At 39.1% G+C, this 18,533-nt stretch overlaps 1 protein-coding gene and 1 pseudogene across 1 annotated transcript in view; both read left to right on the top strand.

The window, feature by feature from the left end:
- LOC140943093 (uncharacterized) overlaps nt 1-18,533 on the top strand; it is a 155,732-nt gene that overhangs the window by 121,345 nt on the left and 15,854 nt on the right. The gene's annotated exons all lie outside the window — the stretch shown is intronic.
- On the top strand, nt 8,236-12,006 carry LOC140943349 (uncharacterized; annotated as a pseudogene).

The following is an 18,533-nucleotide window of genomic DNA, read 5'->3' on the forward strand; positions in this document are numbered from 1 at the left end:
ATGTGATTGGCTGTTGTCTAATCCCCCTTGAGATCTGTGGTGTTAAAAATAACTCGAGACGAATTACCTATGGAATAGGGTGTATATGGGGGATGCCCTCTCTGTCCCCTTTATAGTCTCTTGTTTTCAGAATAATGGCTACTAACTAAAGTTTATCTTTTAATTTAAGCTTTCTTTTTATTCTGCACGACTTCCGTTCACATTTGCACCTTTTTACAGATGTACCTCGTTTTAATTTGATAATACTTATATGTATTCTTTAGTCTGTTGGCTAAATAGTGGCAAAAGATGAGTTTGGAATATGAAAGGTTTTGCTGACTTGCAAATTCGAAATATATTTGTTTTGCTTTAAAACTAGAAAACTAGTAATTAGTCCGCGTTTCTTCCTATTTGAACAGACGCTAGCTGGTCTTGCAATTTCATTCATATTTTGTAAAATACACTGTGCATAAACGCTGTGTTGCTGACCTTACAGCAAACGTAGCTAGCTTTTGTTCCAGTACCTTTCCTTTTTAAAAATAGCAACAATAACAAGCTATAACTATCTCTTTTATTTGATTTTCATTTACTTCTATAGCAAATGATTTCTGCTTACATATCTATTGTACTCTTTTGTTTTCAATGGTTCTTCAAATCATATATAAGTAAGTTGATTTGAACTGATTTTTCGATTACATTGCCCATTACATCGAGGATTTCAGAGCTGATTACATTGCTCATTACATCGCGGATTACATTTTCTGAGCTAAGTTACGTTACGTGTACAAGAATAAACGCTGTTGGAACCAAAGTTCAGTTTGCCTTTGCTGTACCAGTTAGTGGTTTGATCCCGTACCTCCAATTCGCCTCTCCAGTCCTGCCGAGCTTAGACTTGACTGACTGAAGAAGGACTGCTCGCAGTCTACAAGAGAAGTGACGGCTCTTTCACGCCAGCGAGTTGCAATAGAGTCTAGTCCACCCCCCCCCCCCCCCCCCCCCTCTTCTTAATCGAGAGTTAAAGCGCAGAGTTCCCTTTGAGTGTTCAAATCGTTCAAAAGTGGAAAAACTTTCCGTCACAATATATCCTTACCATACTTATGCTTGTACACTATGAGGAAATAATTATAAATAAATGTTCCACTATCTCAAGTCGTAAAATTACAAAACAAAGCGGTTCGTATTATAAATAATGTTCCTTTTAATTAATGGAATCAATAACTCCACACTACGTATCTCTTAGCCTTTTGAAATTTCCTGATACTATTAAACTGAACACATGTATGCTTTTTTTTATTATTTCTACCGTGAAAAGTTTCCTAATATAACTATTTCACTAGTATCTGAGCTACATTATCACAATTATACCCTCAGTGCATTATCTAATCAAATAGTTATATCCCCATTACGAAATCATCTCAGAAGATTCTCCCCCTGCGTTATTGGAAGATACTTTTGGAATAGCATTCCGCAAGTAATCAGAGACAAACTATCTAAAAAATTGTTTAGAAAACTGACACTTTTACGCTTGTACCTTGACCAATACTAATGAAACATCATCTCTTTAACAATTCACTGAGCTATTTTATATTTTTCCTTTACTTTGTATATCTATATCTTGTATTATCTTTTGCTTAGGTTTAAAGAAACAAATCAATTGAAATAATGACTAAGACTTGGCAGACGCCCCCCTCCCTCCTCAAGAAATCCCCCGAGCAAATAATCGCCTACCTGATGTAAGGCAAATGTGCGGTTTTTTTAACTATTGATATGGTTGATGAACACTGTGTGGTCATCAGTGAAGTGCTTACTCAATTTTTGTCACGCATTACTGTTTCTTTGTATTTTTGCCCGCGAATACAGCATTCTATCTTCCCTCCTCACCGCATTGGCAGGCAAATTGTACCTCAGCAACTGTGAATAAAACCGTTGAATTAAGAGCATTGTTTATTGTCAATGATTCCGTTTCTTGACGCAGGAACTAAAAGGGAGTTTCTCTGATTCACCTACACAAGTAACCAACCCACCCCTCCCTTACTAGGCAAGCTTTTATTTGTTACGCCGGCTGGTACCTAAAAAAAAACAAATAACTCGCCGGCCGATGACTTAAACCATGATGGGTTGAACTGATATTGCAGAAAAGGACATTTCTTGATTCAACCTACTTGAAAGAAAGTGCTCATAACCTAAAAAAAGAATTTTTTCAAGTGAAACTACATATAACTAGAAGAATCTCTGGGAAAAAATCGATTTGAACACAGCGCTATTTTTAGGTCTCAAAAAACTCACCAACACTTTTCTTTGAATAATTTTTAGAACGTTTGCTAACAAATAAGCTTAAGTTTGAAATTTGAACTAACCTGAACCACCCATCCCATTGTTTTAGGTGGTGAGGCAATTTAAGTTGGGTTCTTGCCACGGACGATTCCAAAGCAGGTGATTCCTTTTACTAATGCGTTAATACTGAGTTTGCTAACAGTCAGATGGACACAATAACCACGTATAAGCACATCCCGATAAGAATTTGGTCTTGCGTTTCATTCACTTCTGAAGAGTTTCAATTGCATCGGAGTCCCAAAAACTTTAAATAGTTTTAATATAGACAGTTGATTCTCCTTATTTTGCAAGCTGTCATAGAAAGGTTCCCTTTTTATTGATGCTACAGCCATACATAAGTAAATATTTAAGACTGTATAAACTAGACATAACTTAACAGTGCTAATGATCGAAAAAACTCACGTAGTCTCTAAAGCCTTATTGAACAGTCATATTCTTCTTATTTGGCAAGTCGTCAAAAAGCTACTGTTTTTAAAGACTAGTAATTAAAGCATAATTTAAATTTAAACTGTATTGGTCAAAAAACCCATTAAGCACTCCCGAGCATTGATCATGAAATAACATTTTCAAGAACTTTTAAGTAAAGCTAAAGGGAACCTATCATTTTTTCGCTTTTCAAAAGGAATATAGACGATTCCATGAAAATTGTTTTTGAAAAGAAAAGCAATGGTTGTAGTTAGATTTTTGGACGCACAGAAAACGATTTTGCGATGGCTGCTGATTTGCACTTTTTTTCAGACCGGTGACGTCATTGATGGAAGAATAAGGCAATTACGAAAAGACTAAACATAAAGTCTTTTCTGAAAATATAACTTTCCCTCCACCCCAAATCACACGAAAAAAAAATTTGCTGAGTCAGTCTCAGTTTTATGCCTTTTATGTTGTATGCCAACAATTAACTAAAGGAAAATAAACTTGTAAGTTGACGCTCTAGACATGTTAATTAATATAAACTTATCTGAAAGAAGAAGTAGGTTGATATAAAGCCATATTAAATTGCAGTGCAGAAAACTGTAAAGATATTTTCTAACGCCAAAGAGGCTTGGAGCTAAAAAAAATCATCAATTTTGGTAACGTCCCCTTTAAGGGGGCAATACCCAGGCGACGTTTTTATGTCTTGTTTTTATAAGAATGTGTTATGTTTTCCAGAGCCTTAATCGTAGTAACCAATACGTTGGCGTATGAAGTGCATTGGTTGAGGTTTCAAGACTTGTCATTAATTGGCCCTGCCACATTGAAGCGACGTACCCGCACAAAGAAAGTCATGAATAAGAAACATTTAATATTGCATAAAAAACTGATGGTTTCTAAAACGGCTATCACTTTACAAAACACTGTTTTTGGCAGTGTTTGTCAAGTTCATCCACTGATTTTACGAAGTTTGCCAACCATGAACAGTTTCACCAATCTGAGATGTTCTCTTTATCCTTCTTCCAGCTCCTTCCGTTGTTTTATGCGATACCCAATGCAGTCTTTGCTCAACTGGAAGGTTGGTTTTTCTTCGCTTTATTGATAGTCGAGTGAAATTTCATGGACATAACCTTTTTACTTTGTATAAGTTCGTGGGAAATCTATGAAGAGGACAGTTCAGCATAGGCGTACGGGACATTTTTGCCAGGGGGGGGGGGGGGGGGGGGGGGGGGGGGGGGGCGTAAACCATTTGCCAAAAAAATTCTCGCAAGTTGCCCGAATTTTTCCGAAACGTACAGTCGAAAAAAAACGAGGGCCATACGATGAAACAACAGAGGCCGCACTGGCATATGAAGGTGGCTCGATACTGTAACAGTTTTTCAGGGTCAATACCTCCCAATTCTGAGCATAACTACCTCGCCATAGACAAACATTTGGAAAAATTGCCACCACAGTTTTATTAGATGATTAGATGAAAATTTGTCATGATCAGGAATGCAATGACATCGGAGTTGTCATAGCAACGAAATGACGCCATTGCCATATTACTTGCAGTAATATTTCTCGGCACAGGGAACTGTTCTTACAAAATCGTTCACGGAAACGTTTTCCTCAAATAGTCGCCTCGATGTTCGTGAAGTTAAAACGAAAACTGTGAGAGTGTTATTAGGATATTTTGGAATGACGTTTTCATCGTTAGAAATATTGTAAAAAACGAAAATCTTGCTGTTTGGCCGTTATCGAACTGAGAACTAGTCAGCCACTTCTTCATTTTCAGATCCATTGCTGATGCTATCTGCCATACACTATTCTACGAGCGGGAGATGATTCTATTAAGATATGCGGAAGTTTATTCTAATCAATTCAAGACTGGAGAGTGCCCATTCCAGTTAGTGCAGTACAGTACAGTGCTCAACAGTAAAAAACCTGATATAAACCTGTTGAAGACTGGTATTGGCCAGTCGAAATATCGCAACTTAACTCTATTTCATGTTGTTTGATCAGTCCCTGCAAAAGTCTGCTTGACTGTAACGTTTTGATCTATTTTGACTGATCACGATCTTTACGGATCCGACGTTGAGTAGGATTGATCCTACACGGTTTTTGCAGTGGTTTTTTTACCTTAACTATACACTTTAAAAAACTATAAATATGTAAATCAATGTGTGATACCCTTTCCTAATAACCAGAAACTCATCACGTGCTAGGCAACCTATGCTTCGAGAGAATGTAACTTGATTATTACGCCGACCGACGTCAGAATTTTTGTCAGAATAAAATATGAAATATTTATCTCTTCGAAATAACAATAAAAAAAAAACAACTAAACGTCTTTAAAACCTGGCTTTGCCCAAAATTTCTTTTGCTGCTCAAAAAATCTGAGTTGCCCAAAATTTGGGGGGGCTGCAGCCCCCCTCGCTCCCCCGGCCCGTACGCCTATGCAGTACAGGGAAGATGGAGGCAAACAAGCTTTCCTCATTATAACGATATGCATTTAAAACAATGCAACACCCGCGGATAGTATTTTGTCACTAACTAACATGGCTCTTTTTCTGTTTCGCTCGGTTAATTACTTTAAAAATCGCTGAAAATTGCGGCCGGCATGTTAGAGAAATGTATCACAGTCCCTAAAATTTTGCTTGGGAGGGAGCTTAAACAACTAGGACAAAAACGAATACTAGTTTTGCGTTCTTTTAAACTCTATCGCGTTTAATTAAAGTTGAGTTTTTATCGCGATACTTTATTTTAGTTTCGGTCAATTTGTTAAACGCTGATGTACCCTGTAAATTTTCCTGGAGTTTAATTCTTAAGGACCAAGAGCCATAATGTATGGTCGGCCATTTGTTTCAAAATTATGACACGATATACGTGCGGTTTTTTCCCACGTATACTTGCAATACCCGATATACGTGCGTTTTTTTGTCACGTACACTTGCGTTTTATTCCCAAGGATATGACCATTTTCTTACAAACGCGCATATATATGCGAACAAAAAAACCCATATATATGTGTTACAAACAAGCATGTGGTATATGCGGTCGCAGAAAGTCGTCGTATAAGAGGCACCAAATTATACCGTCAGCAAAAAACCCCTTCATGTACGATGGAGCTGAAAAGTAACTTCAGTTTGAATCAAGCATGGCCGCAATGGCCGCGTTAATTTCGAGCAAGATTTGGTTCTTATACATTGCCCTCACAGTAGTGGTGGTTGTTGGCTCCCCGACAACGGAAAGTGGAATCCGTGGATTGTCTCTTGAGAGACTGTGTACGCTATTTTAAAAACAAAAGCGCGATGTCTTGTTGCTCCTTCGTAGGAATTTACTGTTCTGTCTATGCGAATGTTATGAATTCTGCAAGAATGCAGTTCCTCGTCGGTTGCTACTATGGTGCAGAGAGCGAAACTAGCTGCTATAATCAAAAATACTGATTTGCCATTGGCCGCAAAAAAACGCCAAAGTGAAGTTATAAATAAACTATCCTTCCAAATAATCGGGGCTTGAGAACTAATAGCAAATTGATACCTGAGGGACATTTTATGCAAGTTGAACGAGAACGAGTTAGGGCCTGTTTACATGGAGTGGGGGACCCCAGTCTAGTGGGGTTGGTTTCTTTTGTTTTCACACAAAACAAAAGAAACTTAACCCACTAGACCGGGGTCCTCCACTCCATGTAAACAGGGTCTTAGTTAACCATGAAAATCACAATTAAAGTGGAGGAGCACTAAGGAAAGAGAGGCAGGTGGAAGGCTATTAAAGTCAGTGAGAATACCAGGGAAATAACAAAAAGCTTCGAGACTAGGAGGCTTAGAACGTGTTCGTGGAGGCGAAAAGGTGATAATTCGCGCGCGAGAGAGAAAAGAAGAAAGGTCTCAAGGTCATGTTTCACATTACATCAAGAGCTTATGAGTCGTGTTTTGCCTGTCGGACGCTAATTTCTTAGAGCTGAATCGATCGTTGTTTCGGTCACCATTTGTGAAATAGCGTACACAGTCTCTCAAAAGACAAAAGACAATCCACGGATTCCAACAAATCCGTTGTCGGGGAGCTAACAACTACCACTACTATGAGGGCAATGTATAAGAACCAAATCTTGCTCGAAATTAACGCGGCCATTGCGGCCACGCTTGATTCAAACTGAAGTTACTTTTCAGCTCCATCGAACATGAAGCGGTTTTTTGCTGACGGTATAATTTGGTGCCTCTTATACGACGACTTTCTTCGCCCTCATATACCACATGCTTGTTTGTAACACATATATATGGGTTTTTTTGTTCGCATATATATGAGCGTTTGTAAGAAAATGGTCATATACTTGGGAATAAAACGCAAGTATACGTGACAAAAAAACGCACGTGTATCGTGTAGCAGGAATGATTGCAAGTATACGTGGGAAAAACCGCTCGTATATCGTGTCATAATTTTGAAACAAATCGCCGACCATAATAATGGTCCCAGTTTTATGGCATGACATTAGAAGTCAAATAAATAACAGTAGTTGACCGCCAGGAAAATCTCTAATTTCAGGAATACGAATTATAAACTAGGTACGGCCTTAAAAGATGTCAAGAGCTTTAAAGATCTTGGAATTATTATATCAAAAGATCTTACTTGGAGTGAACATATTAGTACTATGGTGAATAAGGCGAACCAAGTCCTAGGGGTAATAAGACGGTCTGTTGGAACAGCTAATACAACAACTTTTTCATTGCTTTACAAAACATTGGTCAGACCACTTCTAGAGTATGCTGCTCCAGTCTGGAACCCATATCTTGTCAAAGATATTCATGCAATAGAGAGCGTGCAAAGACGCGCGTCAAGATTACCTCTTAGGCAAAAAAGAGGTGATATGTCTTATGAAGAGCGTTGTGACACGTTACATTGGCCATCTTTGTCCAGTAGTAGGACATATTCCTCTCTTGTTGAATGTTATAAGATCGTGTTTGGCTTATCACACTTGGATTTTGAGGAATTCTTTCAATTCGCAAAAGTCAAATCCACTAGGGCAAATCACTCGTATAAGCTTTATTGTAAATTATCTAGAATCAACTGTTTTTAAATATTCTTTTTTTAACAATGTAATTAGTTATCGGAACAATTTACCTAAAAATGTTGTTGAAGCCGGTACCCTTGAACTTTTTAAATGTAAACTCAAATCCTTTTTAAAGTTGTAATTTTTATTGTTTGTTTGTTGTTTTTAGGAGAGTTTTATTCATAGGGTTAACCTCTAGACTCTCCCTTTCAAATTTATGTAGTTATATATGAGTTTGAATAAACATGTATGTTATGTTATGTTATGTTAATTCCCATTTTTCTTCTCCTGACTTCAAGGCTTTAATTTCAGCTAAGGTTTTGAATTCCAGTTCACATAACGCGTTCAATTTTAAAAGTCATTCTTAAAGTCAGGAACTCCCTAAATCAAGAGATATCTTATATGCCCGACCCATGCATTCTAAAAACGTAAATTTCAAAACCATTCTTTCTTTGATTAATGATTCTTCAGAATTCACCACCATGTATCATCACAGCCTTCGTCAAGATGTCTTTATAAAGGAAGAGTACCATTATTTAAACGTTCCTAAAGTTGGAACATTCACAGTGTATGACAGCCTTGACTGCACCTTTGAATGCCTCGGCAATCCTTCCTGTTTGTCCTTCAACCTGGCAGCTTACAAAGGAGCAGATGGAAAGTTGCGGTGTGAGTTGTTATCCTCAGAAAAGCACAGCAATCCTGAGGAGTATAAAAGGAACGAGAGTTTTCATCACTTTTCCATCAAGGTGGGGAAAAATCTTTGCATAGAGTTTATTAAAGTAAGATATATATTTTGATATCCCAGTCTATGTGATTTTTAATAACCTGTCACGAATACGAATCGACATAAAAGTGACTACTGCACGATAACAAGTCGGGGTTATTCAGTCGAATGTCACTTTCTCATTTTTTTCTGCAACCAACACTTTTACGCAAAACAAAATTACCTTAATTATATGGCATTTGACATCGACCTTTTTTAAAATTATTTCACGGACTCCATGCATGTCATCACCTTGCCAAAACGGAGGCACCTGTGTAGCGAACTACAAGCATCACTCGTTTGACTACCGTTGCAAAGAAGGATTTTATGGAGAATTTTGCGAAAAAGGTAATTGATATTCAGACCGGGGAGCCCGTTCAAGATAGGACAACCAAAAGTTAGCGGGTTTACCTAAAATTTATCTGGGAACATTTTTAAGGCGTTGTAACGTGTACGTCAACATTGATGTTACCATGGCAACTGAGTTTTGACAGCCATGTGTTTCAAAATTTGCATTTTCTTTAAAAAATAGGTTTTATTTCTTTTTTTTACTGATTGAATTATTACGTTATCTACTTCTTTTTTTTCCAGTTGCCAAGTCATGCCAAGAGGTTTATAATCAGCTCACAGAAAAGTGAGCAAACCTATGTATAGTAATTTAATTGATGAGGATAGATCAGTTAAAGTCCGGGGGATCATTCGGGGTGAGTCAGTACTTTGTTTATGAACCACAAAAACAGCCAAAAAATCACTCGTCAAGCCTCAAAACCGAAATACAATTTTTGTTGCAGAGAATGTAGATATCACTTATTAATTGTTAGAATTTGTATCTTGGCTGATGGATTCTATTTCAGCATTTGTTCTCCATCCTGGAAACTTAAGGTTATTAGAGACCTAACTCGCAAAAACTGTTGAATTTTTCAAACAAGTGATTGGTACTGTTCAGATAATAGAAACCATAAACTATGAACACCACCATCCTGCACTGAAAGCCCTCCACCAAAAAAAGTTGTTGATAAAATGCAGTTGAACGCCTCCCTTTCTCTTAATACGAACACCTGTATAAAACGGATGGTTCGTTTGTACCGACAAAAAGTTCAGATATTTCAGTGTTCATAAGTTAACCTGGTTAATATGGAAAACGAACACTTTTCTGTGTCCTAGTCTCAAACTGTCATATAATAATTACCGTAAACTCCCCCGGGAGGTCCTCAATAAAGTTTTATACCGGGAAGCTCAGCCCTGGGTCCAACCCCTTACCTTTTACGCCTGTCATTTTTGCAGAAAAGGTACTCCTTTCGTATCCCATTCTATCCCTTTTGGAAATTTAGATTGGACTGAGACTGTACTGAATTCCATTCATTTATTTTTGTAAGAAAGAGCGAACCTTTTTTTTTTTTACAACCAGTTAAAGTACATTCCATTTTCTCTCTCCGACAGTTGGGAGCTGGAAAAATTAAAATGAGATTTCATTTTGTACAGGTTGAACGTGACTCAGTTGGTCACTCTCCTCCTTGACTCCAAACTAGTTTCAGTTCTCTGTCACTTTGGAAATTTTGGATGAGGAGATGGAGGATGGACACCGGTCATGAAGATGGACGGCAACAAGGTAAGACATTTGTGTACGTTTTCCCTTAGTTTTGCGACGAGAGTGGAAAAAAATGTGTTATTAATAATTAAATAGATGCAGGTTTGCCGCTGTCAGCGGTAATTTTCAATTATCCTAGCCTACAAATACAGCCCTTTCTCCTTGCTCCTCGTCGCTAGGGACGTTTCATCAGGAGGAACGTCTGCACCTCAGCGACAGAAATTCCATACTAATGACGTAAAATTGCAAAATCTGGGGGAGCATAACCCCAGCCTCTAAGTTTGAGGCGCCTTCGGCGCTCTAACTTTTCTTCTCGTTGGTACATGCTAAGTCCTTGGACCTGACAGATGTAAGTATGAAGAACACCTCTTAGCTTCTGGAATATCTCGGTCAGCAGCAGAGGTCATCCGCCCTTCCTGTCAGACGATGTGAAGGTTTTCATCAAAACGCACTCTGAAGCCTGCTTTCTGTACTTGCGAATACGTGAGAGTTAAAGATAATTGTATTCAATTCGGCATTTTTCAATCGCATCAATGATTAAAGAGTGCAGTATTTGTTTACTTTTTTTTCTATCGGTGACCATTAACGCCATTTCGCCTGCTGTGGCTAATTTCATTTTATAAAGCTGGAGAAACAAGGACGTTGTAGATCTTCTTTTCACTGTAATGGATCTTTCATTGCAAATTCCTTTTTTTTCTTTTCCGGAAAGGATGTTGTCTTTAGAAGAAAAAAGAAGCCTTAATTTGAACTTTTCTTTTTCAAGGATATTTTTCTTATTTCTTCCTTCTTTCTACCATAGCAAACATTTCACTACGATTCCACTCTCTGGAGAAACAAAGAAACCTTTAACCTTGATGGAGGGAAGACTGGGTTTGCCTCGCAGGAGACCAAACTGCCCTCCTACTGGAACACATCCTTCTCCAAGATCTGCCTCGGTATGAAGATTGGCCAACAGATCAGGTTTATTGTCGTCAACAAGCAGGCGAATTCCTTGTACTCTCTGATCGCTGATGGGAAATACCGCAAAACCTCACTGGGTCGTAAAACGTGGAAGTCACTGATTGGTTTTAATGCCTCCTTGCAGTACAACTGTAACAAGGAAGGATCTAATAACGCCAGGAGTGAATGGGTGGATTATTAGTAACCATGGGCCCAATTGCCGTGCCTGTCGCTCCAGAATTGGGTTTGGTACTGGGGGGAGGATTGATAAGAGCAACACATGTGGAAACGACGCAGGGATCGGGGCTGATAATGGTTTCAAGCTCATCAAGGCCATGGGGTACGTCTTGGTGCAGTAGAAAGAAACCATCACGGAAGAAAATTTTGTTTGTTGAAGTTTTTCTTGTATCACGATCACATTCTATGTGTTCATTCGGCAGGCAATCTGACAGTTCATCTCCATGAGCTGCAGTTTGCACACTAACGTTATAAGTGGTGGTAAATATAGTATTAACTTCAGTACATGTTTTCTATTAAAGATTACCGCCCTGGGGACGAGGTTCATAGATTGTAGATTTGTAAACTAAAGATTGCTGTTTTACATAATTGCGAACAGGGAAAACTTCGGTATTGGACTGGAAACATTTAAGTAAAAAATCTTTAGGGCCTGGAATAGTGGATTCATTTGCAGCAGTAAACGTGTAAAAGGCGAAAACATTCTAGAACCCGTTTATTTCCATCGCTTTCTAGTTAGGCACACTGCAGGTTATTAGTACTATCAAATCCAAAGCCAGGATCGGCATCATTAGTAACAACGAAAACAACTGTAAGTCCTGCGACCCTAGAATTGGGTTTGGTACTGGAGAAGAACCTGATCATAGCACCTCATGTGGAAACGAAGCTACAGCCGCTCCAGATAATGGCAGTAAACACATTAAGACAATGGGATATATTTTGGTGTAGTAAAAAGAAACTGATCTGGGTTAATTTACTTTTGGTGCGAAACGAAAGCTAGTTTAACTTAACGCTAGATCCTGTTCGTTTTTTGTGGATAAACAACAGACTTCTTCTAGATCGAATAGGTGTAGTCGCGTCGAGCCGAAGGTGCAGGGTTCGAGTCCAACCGAATTCTTTATTCCTTCTTTCTTTTATTTTTTCCGTTTTTTGTGTTGTTGTTTTCTATAAATATATAGCTAAATAACTGTTTCTTAATAAAGTGCAACAAACAGCAAGAAAAGTATTGTGTTTCCGGACAAAATATCGTGCACCGTATATTAAATATATGGATAAACAATCTGAATTTCTATTATTTCCTACAATTTACTGTGGGAAAACCAGAGTTATAACCACTTGATCATTTTCTAGAAAACGTTCCCACGAGTTCTTTCTATAGACTGATAGTAATTATTCTAGTACTTTCCAACATGTAAATAGGACATTTAATGTCACTTTCGACTCTTTTAAGTCTCACTGCCTAACTAATGCCAGTATCAACAGAATGTGCCGCAGCATTACTATCTTTTAGATACCCTAGTTTAATAAAAACGTTATGAATGACTCAAATTATTCTTAAGTAGCGTCAGAATGCTGCTTAATCTCATATTTTGATGCTAGGAAATTTTGCTGTATTTTCGTTCTTGCGATCTTGAAAATTAACCCGTTTTCTCACCATGTATAAGTGCAACGTTAACTTCATTCAAAATTTGGACTTTTAGCGCTTTTTGTATATCTCTGAAACGACTCCCACAAATTTTTTAAAAATCTCTTCACATATTCTTCATAATGTATATAACAAGGTCTGAAACTTTCATTGAGATTGATTCACTGCAACATCTTAAAATTTCAAGACAAACCTCCTACGAACCCCAGCTGTCAAAAATCTGCGTTACAACATTCACTGTTTTGACGTTATGCTAGTTTTTCCAAAATAATGCGCCCTATACATACCTCCACGACTAGTACATTTTAGTTTGAATTTATCGCATCTTTTGAATGTACAACATTGACAATTCTCACACTGAAATGTATTAGTCATGGATATATGTATTGTCCCCCGGATTAGCCACTGCTTAATTAACAATAACGTATTGTTAAGGCGCAAAAAAAAAAATCAGTTCGGGGCTGAAATGCATTTATCAGCTTCGATTGATGAGTAGCAGAATGGACCTGAAACGTCTTTAGACATCCGGGGGATAATCGTTCTCAAACTTTGATTGGTATCCAGTGGTTCCACAAAAAACTGAATCAATAGCTACCAACCGGTCTAAAGGAGCCACTTTTGGACTGAGGCAGTTGCCACACGAAGGCAGTCCGCTACGGTGTTGTTGTTTGTTGTTTTCTTAGTCGTTTTTTTTTCTTGTTTTGTGGTAAGGAATTTGTGTAAAGTGGCTGTAGACCTGAGAATTTCGCGAATTTCTATCTACCCAAAATTCGCGAAATACTGTCTACAGCCACTTCTACACAAATCCCTAACCACAAAACAAAAACGACACAAGCAAACAACTCAGTAAACAAGCTATAACATGGAAAGTTGAAAGAAATTATAAAATTTTTTGCTGACCCGGCGGTTATCACAAATCCAGGTATATACACTTTAACTAGTGAAATCCTGAAATCAAATACCTGTAGCGTGAAAAAAAGTACCCCTTTTGGGCGGAGCCTCCCCGTATAGGCCATCATAGGGAGTACCCCCGGGTACGGTGTGATGTGTGAAGAGTGATAAATAAGGCAGTGGCGAATCCCACCAACGAAGAAACGTCCCCCCCCCCCCCCCCCCTCCTGCACTGTTCCAACGGCAATGTAGATTGTTTGGCCGCACCTTCGAATTTTAAAATAAATGAGAGAGGGTGAGAATCAAAGAGACGACGAAAACGGCTTAATGACACCGCCAAATAATGTTATCATCTACACTAAGTCATGATCATTGTACATGGTTAGCATTATCTTGACAGTATTTTAAAAAGCCTGTTAGTGTCTTATTAGCAAATCTGAGCTAGGCGGCCGAAAAGTAGTTACATGTATGCGTACAAGATAGCAAGGGAGGGCAAGCGTGAAGCGAGCGAGGAGCACCAGACACACTTGTGTCTCTGAATTACGCTCCAGGGGTGGATCTAGGGGAGGGTGCAGGGGGTGCGCACCCTCTCCCCCTGAGATGACCTGCGGTTTTCTAATAACACTGGTATTCTGCAAAAAAAATACTACCGTAAAATTCCGAAAATAAGCCCTGGGGCTTATATTTTTCAAAGGCCCTTTTTGAGGGGCTTATATTTGGAGGGGCTTATATTGGGATGGGCTTATCTATGGAGGGAAATTCGCGTTTCAAAATCAGTTGGGCTAGCCTTATAGTTGGGAGGAAATTGACCGTTTTTCCTTTATTTTAGTTTGTGTTTGAGGGAAATTTCCAAGTACAAGCCCCCGGGGGGCTTATATTCGGAGGGGCGATTTAACGGAGGGTTTTTTGCGTTACGAATTTGGGGGGCTTATATTTGGAGGGCTTATACATGGAGGGGCTTATTTTCGGAATTTTACGGTATGTGGTTTATTGGTGTTGAAGTAGAGCAAGAGACGAGTGCACCCCCTCCTAAAAAAATCCTGGATCTGCCCCTGCGCTCCTCGCCCGAGAAACGAGAAAAACTAGCACCTATTCCGCAGGCTAATTATAAGGAAACAGGAAGAGATACTGAGATTTTAGAATGAACAGGGACTGGCTGCTTCCTTAACAATGGGCTCGTGTTTGTAGCACCACTTCACAACCTTTGGGGATGAAGTTAGATTCTAACTACAGTAATCTCTCTCGGCCTTGCATCGAGTTTTTAAACCTGATAATACACTCCTGTTCGTTTTTTAACCAGTACGTAAAACCGTCAAGTTAACCCAGGCGATTTAATTCAACGATATATTTCACCCAGTAGCGAAAAGCACCTGCTTTGAAAACCAAAGCAATGGCGGCTGAAGCGCGTTTTGCTAGCTAAAGTTGTTTTGTCTCGATATTTTTGACCAACTAGTTGGATTTTACTAAAACAATTATTCCTCACGTCCTCATGGCCTCTGAGTCAATAGCCCATGAGGCCTTCGGCCCCATGAGATATTGATTCATTGCTCATTCGGGCTCGAGGAAAAATTGTTTATTATAGAAAGGGTGAAACCGGTTTTAGCTTTGCCGCATAAAATTGCATTAAACGCTCTTTCCTTTTCACCTGTTTGAAGTCTTTTCGTGAGTTTATACACGTTACTAGCTGTCAATAAATTTTTCAAACTGCTGCACTTCAGACACGATTTCTTAAATAAAGCTATTCTGCTTCTCAAGGATTTTAAGAGACTCCTCAGTTTTTTAACAAATTTTACCGGCAAGAAAACGGGTTATACAATTAACCAAAATACTAGGAGTAATCGGTGCTTAGGAGAGTGCGTTCGATATGTTTGTTAGGGCGTACAGGTAGCAGTTGAGGGGGAAGGGTGGTTGCGATATAGATAAATATGATTATGGTATATTTTGAACGTAGGGGTTGCGCACAGCAAAACCTCTATTTAAACTGTGTATCACGTTATAAGAAGGTTTTGAAAAGATATCGTATGGTACGGTGTCAAGTGCTTGTAATCGTAATAGAACATTTTGTTTTACTGGCGTGAGTTACATGGCGCAGTTGCTAAGGCCGATTAGTGCTTAACCCGAGATTCTTTTTCTTTCTTCAAAAACATTTCTTCGGATAATTTCCTATGTTATTTTTAAGAGCATCCAATCATCAACTTGTTGACAAAATGAATTACATTGAATTTACTGTTTTAAAAGCTTTCACATCTGAATTCAGACTTCGCACTCGTGACCCTGTCAAAGCCTTCAATGGAATGTGTGTGCGGCTCACGTCAATAACTTTTCCAGTAATTTGGTCGAGCGTGTTGATTTCAGTGACTCGAGAGTGGTTTATAAGTTTTTCCTAATAAACTAGGGTATCTAAAAGATAGTAATGCTGCGGCACATTCTGTTGATACTGGCATTAGTTAGGCAGTGAGACTTAAAAGAATCGAAAATGACATTGAATGTCCTATTTACATGTTGGAAAGTACTGGAATATTTACTATCAGTCGATAGAAAGAACTCGTGGGAACGTTTTTTGGAAAATGATCAAGTGGTTATAACTCTGGTTTTCCCACAGTAAATTGTAGGAAATAATAGAAATTCAGATTGTTTATCCATATATTAAATATACGGTGCACGATATTTTCTCTGGAAACACAATACTTTTCTTGCTGTTTGTTGCACTTTATTAAGAAACAGTTATTTAGCTATATATCTATAGAAAACAACAACACAAAAAACGGAAAAAATAAAAGAAAGAAGGAATAAAGAATTCGGTAGGACTCGAACCCTAAACCTTTGGCTCGACGCCTAACCACGACACCACAGAGGCTAATCTTTAGGAAAAGTCTTGATTTTATTCCTTTTCCATGAACCTTCCGCCGGCACGATGATCGCCAGCCGCGTTAACCGAGCTATTAACAGTGAAAAAACAATGTAAACGCATATTCCATGGCAATGAATGAATGAAAGAACATAATTATGCTTTTCAAAACGCCGATACACGTCCTCGTCTGCAAAGTAGGACACAAAACATATGTTTTGTTATCTCGATTTCCGCTATTATTTTGAAGCGAATGGTCAAAATCACATCCATTTTCGGCTCATACAGTTTCTTAAGAATAGCACTGCATGACATTTTCTCACTTTCACATCACCTTCTAGCAAACTGGAATTTGTATATCCCCCGTGTTGCGGAGTCGAAGAGCAAATGCTCATCTTCTCGTCAGGTTTAACACCTGGACGAGTCAACGGCTCCTGAATTGAAATCCAATCCCCAAGTTAACCATCGTACTCATCTGAAAGACTCCTGCGTGTCTTAAAATTTGGTAAGACCTCTTACCGTGCTGTAGAAAATTTGCCACAAAGAAAACTCTAAGTCTGAGCAGCGAACGATGCACTCTCTCACCCATGGCGGACCCACCGAACTTGCCCGTGTTTTTCTTTGAGTTGTTCGTGGCGCAATGCACTCTGGTTAAATGGAATGCGTTGTGGTAAAAAGTGCGGTTAAATGCAATGCATTGTGGTAAAAAGTGATGAATTCGAGAATTCGTCGCCCCTTATATATTTCCTTTAAATCCTGATTATGTTGCTGCTCGCTCCCTTCGGTCGCTCCGCAGCAATAACATAGAGTAATTAAAAAGTGTTCGTTTGTCCGGTGCCGAAATATCACAAGTCATGATCAAATGGCGCCGCCGAGCTTCACATCTCGGTAGATTTACTTTGTGGCACAACGCCTGCCGAGCTTCACATCTCGGTAAATTTACTTTGTGACAAAACGGCCGCCGAGCTACACAACTCGGTAAGTTTACTTTGTGGCACAACGGCCGCAGAACAAAACCCGGTTTGATGCACGCACCAGGAGTCGCAGACATTTTCCAAAGACAGTGATGAACCATGCTGAAAATTAATACAAAGTAAAATTTAACAGCAAACTTCTGAAAGATGGACGTTTTGGACGATTCAGCAAACACAGATCGATGAACGCTTTACTTTTTAAACGATGAACGCTTTACGAAGACAGAATATCAGACCTCAGCAAACCTTTGAAAGATGAACGCCGACCACGCAAGAATCACCAGATGAGTTAGCGCGTTAAAGTGAGGCAAAATGTAAGCAAGCGCCTCAAAGCGAGGCAAATGTGTGTCGACGACGACGAAAATGCAATCTCAAAAAAACCTCCCTCATTTATTGCACAGGACACCCAATAATGCACAGAACACCCAACACAAATTAGGGGTTGCGTTCTCGTACCTCGAACGCAATAATTCTTTGGTGTTAGAAAGTATGGGTACGAAGACGAGAGTGAAAAAAAAAGCAAAATACAAATCATGTTTTATAGATAAAGTGTAAACACTTAATAACCTTTCTACATGTGCGCATGACCAATGTGACCAATTGCTTTGCTGACTGCCTCTCTCGTCTGCAGCTAACTAAGTTCCACCGCCTTTGTCCGACAACCAGCAAGCATCCGACGTTCGTGCCGCGTGTTCCCTTGACCAACTCCATGTAAATGCAAAGGACTACTTTCGCTCTAATCTCGCAGACTCTACTCATCGGACTTACGGCGCTGCCCAACGACAGTTCCTCAGCTACTGTGATAATTACGGTCTTGCTCCCTTACCGGCATCGGAAGACACGCTAATCTTGTTCGTCACCTTCCTAGCAGCGCGAAAAAAGCCTCAGTCCATTAATGTTTATCTGGCCGGCGTTCGCTCTCTTTACGTTTCTAATGGTTACGACAACCCCTTGACTACTGGTCTCCGACTGAAGCAAACTCTGCGTGGTATTGAAAGGAATCATTTCGCCCCACCAAAACGGAAAATGCCGATTACCTTTGATCTTCTCTGCAAAATTCATGTTTTCATGAACTTCCGCTCTAACGACAATATTGTCTACTGGGCGGCAACTACCT

This window comes from Porites lutea, chromosome 7 (genome assembly GCF_958299795.1).
Source record: "Porites lutea chromosome 7, jaPorLute2.1, whole genome shotgun sequence".
NCBI lineage: Eukaryota > Metazoa > Cnidaria > Anthozoa > Scleractinia > Poritidae > Porites > Porites lutea.